General features: G+C 43.1%; 1 pseudogene; it reads left to right on the forward strand.

The window, feature by feature from the left end:
• The first annotated feature begins 2,449 nt into the window (after positions 1-2,449).
• On the forward strand, positions 2,450-3,285 carry LOC136486561 (uncharacterized; annotated as a pseudogene).
• Positions 3,286-6,000: the final 2,715 nt, after the last annotated feature.

Raw genomic sequence — 6,000 nt, forward strand, 5'->3', positions numbered from 1 at the left:
TTGGCCCAACAGATGTAGGTACTGGGAGGAGAAATTTGTTGGGTCAACAAATTTAGGTAGGCTAATAGGTAGCCTGGTGAAGTGTATTTTTTAACCTCCACTACCTAAATATAGGATAGGTATAGGTAGTCTGTTGAAGATGCTCTTACGACACATCGTAAGCTTGGGACGCACCTTAAGATTTTTCCCCTACGGTGCACTGCCACAATGGTTGTTGCTCTCAAATAGGTGCTGCATTTATTGCTTAATGCTAACTTTTTACAACATTGTGGCTGCTCTAATTTACAGCCGGCTATAAATTAAGTCCTAATAACTATAATAAACCGACCACCCGTTCTTCCGTGATGCAGTCATATCATGCACTCGCACTTGCAGGTTGCAGCTTTTACTATACGCGCGTCCAGCGTCCCCAGTATACCACGCAGACAAAATCCCAGGCATGTCCGTAGCATGCAGAGCTTAGTAGCCGCTCAAATAATCCTACGCTAAACACCATGCTCAATTAAGCAATTAATTAATCATTCGGCCATACTCCCTCCTGTTAGTATTGATCTCCTCCCCAGTCCGGCCCAACGTGGGCCGAACTGGGCCTTGACTTGCGCCCTGATCGGGGGCGCCCAACCCTACATGGTTGGTGGACCCCGTCACACTGCGCTATATAAATAGGTGGGGGCCGACGGCTCTGATCATGAGGTTGACCGTAGCCACTATTCCCACCGACAAACCCTAGCCGATCTTGAGGAAGCGCAGCTAGCGGCGGGAAGCTCCACCACCAGATCTACACCGTCGTCCTCTCTGCATCGACCGTGGCTGCCCTAGCGCAAACCTTCACCAACTCCATGGCCGACGGCACCTCCTCCTCTGCCAACCCCACTGATGGTTTGCGCGTCTACCTCTCTCGCTCTCTCCATCTTCCTCTCGGTTCTATTTTATTGCATAGATCTAGGACATGTATACTCATCAACATGTTTAGTGAAGTTCTCTACCCCCTGATCTATCGCTAGTCGATCCTGTAACTCTAACAATGGTATCAGTCGCCGGATCTAGTGCATAGATGCAGTTTGGGGTAGTTTTGCACAGCAGTTTAGAAGGAGGGGATCTCGAATCTCCAAGATAACTCAGAACCCTTACCCTACGAAGAAGAAGAAAGGGCTATACCGCTTTTGAGCGGGAAGAATATTCTGCCGTTGTGCGGTCAAAGAAATGAAACCCTAACCCTAAGAGGAAGAACCGGCGGGATCGGCTTGGCCTCCCCGCCGGACTTACCGCCGCCGCCTCGCCGGTGTGCGGGTTGGACACCGCCGCACGCGGGGTAGACGACCCCGACGCCGCGTTGCGTCCGCGTGCACGTGTGCCGGATCTGGGAGCCGAAGCGAAGCTGCTCGACGACGGCGCCGCCAGTCCCTCCTTCGGCCGCCGTTGCTCGCTGCTCGGTTGCCGCTCAGTCGCTCAGTGCGGCACAGAGAAAAGAGGAGAGGGGAGAAGAGAATGGGGATTAGGGTTCCGGGGGAGTGGCCCTCGCCGGTTTTTGATCGACCGTGAAAGGAGGATGGCCATCGATCGAGATCGGGCGGCTGAGATCGGCCGGGCCACTTTGAGCCCAGGCGTGCGGAAGAATTCCCGGCCCAGGCCCAGGTTGCGGCCTGGGCGCGGGGGAGGCCAGCGCGCGCGGCTGGGCCGCGTGGCTGCTGGGCCGACTTGGCGCAGGGAGCGGCAGTGCGCGTGGTTGGGCCGCGGGCCGTTTTCCTGGCCTGGCCGAATGAATAGTTTCTTTTTTCAATTAGCTTTATCTTTTTCAGAAGCATTTTGAATGTTATTTTGACGAATTTTGTTTAGTTTTTTTATCTCTATGCAATTTTGCACCAACGTGTTTATTGTTTGGAGAGTAAATCAGTTCATAATGCTTCTGAATTAGTAAATTTTAAGTTATTTTTCTGCTGCTATGATTATATTTATCCTCTAATTTAATTGGAACCAACGGGAACATTAAATTGAAGGAATAGTATTTTTTGTTCAAAGTTGAATTATAATATTGTTAATTTTCTGGCCAACGCTGATAATAGCAATATTATAATGTTTTATTCATGAGTTTTCATGCATTAATTCTATTTCTGCCCAACGGTGATGTAGAATTATTGTATAAGAAATTGTATGTTTTATTTTGACCAACGTTGAATTAAGGCATGCAATTTTATGTTATAATTTTTTTTCACTCTCTCCAATACTGTTTTCAGGATCCAACATCATGATGTTTGTCTCGCACATCCCGCCTCTTGATGGGAGCAACTACAGGTTGTGGCGAGAAAAGTATGAGCTAGCACTTGCGCTCTCAGAAAATGACTTAGCACTGACCTCACCATGTCCCACTGAGCCAGTGGAACCGGAGAGGACAGAGAATGAGACAGATGCTGCTTTCATTGCTCAACAGCGTGAGCATGCAACTGTAAGAATGAAGTATGATCTTGAGAAAAAGAAATGGGAAGTCTCGAACCGCAAGTGCTTGATGGTGGCCAAGTCCACTATCAAAGATGGCATAAGGGGGTCCATCCCAATGTGTGACACCGTCACAGAGTACTTAGAAAGAGTTCGGAATTAGTTTACTGTGTCTACCAAGGCCACAGCAAGTACACTGATTAAGCAATTAGTGAATGAAAGATACTCTAGTGGTGGTATTAGAGAGCACATACTTAAGATGAGCACCACGGCAGCTAAGTTAAAGTCAATGAAGATGGGAGTCGATGATGATTTCCTTGTTCATCTGATTTTTTCTTCTCTGCCAAAAGAATGTGACAATTTTGTTGTGAATTACAACATGCAGCCCGATAGATGGGACATAGAAAAGCTCATCGCCATGTGTGTGCAAGAGGAGGAAAGGCTCAAGTCCTCACATAATGACTACACTCATCTTGTGAAGGACAACAAGAAGAAGAATTTTTATAACAAGAATGCCAAACCACAAGAGAAACCTTAGTGGGATGGTAGCTCCTCCTCCAAGTCACAGGGAAAAGCCCCTCAGAATGCTCCAAGACCCAAGGGAATTCAAGTTGATGGGGACCAATGCAAGTTTTGCAAAGAAAGGGGCCACTATCAAAAGGATTGCCCAGGTTTCCTGAAAAGTCTACTGAAGAGAGGTGAGGATTATGTTACATTTATAGATGGATCCTTGTATTTAAGTTATGCAAAATCTACTTGGTGGATTGACTTAGGTGCAACTGTTCATATTGCAAATTCTTTACAGGGATTCTATACGAGGAGGATCCTGCAAAGAGGAGAAAGAACAATTAAAGTAGCAAATGGTGTACAAGTTGAAGCCGAAGTCATTGGAGATCTTTCTCTAGTATTACATGATAGTTTTGTACTTAGGCTTTCAGATGTACTTTTTGTTCCCTCTTTGCGAAGAAACTTAATTTCAGTCTCATGCTTAGCAGACAATGGTTATGATTGTCATTTTGACAAAGACAGATGTTTGATTAAGTTCAATAATTAATGTGTTGGTCTCACCTTCCGAAGAGACAAGCTTTATATGTTATCTATGCATGAGAATGTGAATGTTGTAAGTTTTGTGAATGAGAATGCCTCCTCGTCTAAAGAAGCGGAAGAGATCTCATGATGTCTCGTCGAAATTATGGCACTGTCATTTAGACCATATTTTGAGGGGGAGAATAGAAAGATTAGTTAAGACAGAGATTCTTCCGCCATTAGAGTTTTCAGACTTAGAACAATGTATAGATTGCGTTAAAGGCAAGTATGTTAAGAAAATAAAGAAAGATGCCAAACGAAGTGCATAAATTTTAGAAATCATTCACACAGACATCTGTGGTCCATTTCCTGTGAAAAGCGTGGATGGTTATGACTCATTTATAACGTTCACAGATGATTACTCTCGTTATGGCTATATTTATCCAATTAAAGAGAGATTGGAAGCGTTGGATAAATTTAAGATATTTAAGACTGAAGTAGAGAATCAACATAATAAGAAAATTAAGTTAGTAAGATCAGACCGTGGTGGAGAATACTATGGCCGTCATACCCCATATGGCCAGGTTCCTAGACCTTTTGCAAGGTTTTTGCAGGAAAATGGCATAGTTGCCCAATACTCTACATCGGGGGAGCCTCAGCAGAATGGAGTAGCTGAAAGACGTAACCGTACCTTAATGGATATGGTGAGAAATATGATTAGTTACTCCACCTTGCCGATAAGTCTGTGGATGGAGGCGTTAAAAACCGCCATACACATTCTTAACCGAGTACCAAGTAAGTTGGTGCCTAAAACACCATATGAATTATGGGCAGGAAGGGAACCTTCACTTAACCATTTACAGGTGTGGGGCTGTCCAGCTGAGGCTAAAGTCTTTAACCCAAACATAGGGAAGTTAGACTCCAAGACGGTTAGCTGCCATTTCATTAGCTATCCAGAGAAATCAAAAGGGTTTCGCTTCTATTGCCCTGACAGGCAAACGAAGTTCGTAGAAACAAGACACACCGTGTTCTTGGAGAATGATATGATCAGGGGGAGCAAGGTAGCGCGAGAGATCAACCTTGAGAAGAAGCGGGTACATGTGCCCACTCCGATGGTTCAGGAACCTTATTTCACGCTGCCTGTTGTAGCTACATCAACAGTGGAAGACACTGTAGTGACAGCAAGTATAATCAATCTATTTAAAAGTTTTCTCTCCGTTACTAGTGACTAATTATTTAATATTTAATTTAGTATTATTATTAATGATGCATTGGAACTATTTAGTAGTATATCTATAAAGAATATTTAATATTAATTTAATACTATTAATGCACATAAATATTAAATTAATTTTAGTATTTTTCTAATTTAGTTTAAACATAATATATTTTTGTTGTAAATTAATTTAATATTTATCCTTATTTTTAGATAATGTAAATTATTTTATATAATTTATAATTTCATGATAAATATTATATAAATAATGATCGCTTAATTGATATACTAATTTAATTGATAAATATTTTATATATTGATTTAATGGATAAATATTATATATTTGTTGGATTGAGTAAATATCCGAGTAGAAATCCAAATCCGAGACATACGTTTTGTATTCGTATTCGACAAAATCCATATCCATATTCGAATCCAAATTAAAATATGATAAAAGGTGACATCCGGATCCGATTCCATCCGTATCCGATCCGTTTCCTTGCTAGCGTTGCATCGGGGACTACAGGGGCCAAGGGGAGAAGAAAGCTGGCAAGCTGGTCAGAGTGGTTAAGGCCCTCTAGTCTAGGTAGGCTGGCCGGCTAGATAAAAGCTGATGAGGCCCCGGCTTCTCCATCCCCTCCGTGACCAATGGGTAATAGATTGCCACTGGCAGGCAATCACGCTCGAGAATACTAAGGTTTTGTTCTTCGGATAAAAGAGAATACATTGACTTTTGAAAATATGATGTATGTGTGAGAGGGATTCTCTTCTTTTCCGCACTCTCCTGATCTTTTTTTTTTTTTGAAACTGAACACTCTCCTCTCCTGATCTTGGGAATGGCATCTTTTTTTCCTACACACGTTGCTGTTTATTAACTGTCTTGTTTATTTCTGTGCTGGAGGGAGGCCAGTAGCAAGGGTGAAAGGAATTGCAACGGTTTCTTCAATTTTGTTGTGTGTTCCATCACCCGTGGTGATGTTTGCGGCTCCTTTTCCGGTTTCTTTTGTGTTCCTGTGAGGTGAGCTAGATGTCTAGATAGATTCAACGTAGGGTATGCTTTGTGAAGCATGTATACATGCCAGCCTGTGATGAGCTTTTCTAGCGTGCAATGGGTGCCTGCGTGGCTGCGTTTGCTTTGGCTTGGTGGTCCTCTTCTTTTCTTAGCTTGCTCCATTTACCTTCTTTCCCTGAGATCATACCTCATGATATATGGGGCAAGCATATTTCACACAAAAAAATAAGTAATCTTCCCTGTTTCCTTTTTGTTGCTTCGGTCATGCTAGAGCAGATCTAGCAATTCTTTCTCTAGCTAAGGGTTATTGGGT

Source organism: Miscanthus floridulus, chromosome 10, assembly GCF_019320115.1.
Source record: "Miscanthus floridulus cultivar M001 chromosome 10, ASM1932011v1, whole genome shotgun sequence".
Classification (NCBI taxonomy): domain Eukaryota; kingdom Viridiplantae; phylum Streptophyta; class Magnoliopsida; order Poales; family Poaceae; genus Miscanthus; species Miscanthus floridulus.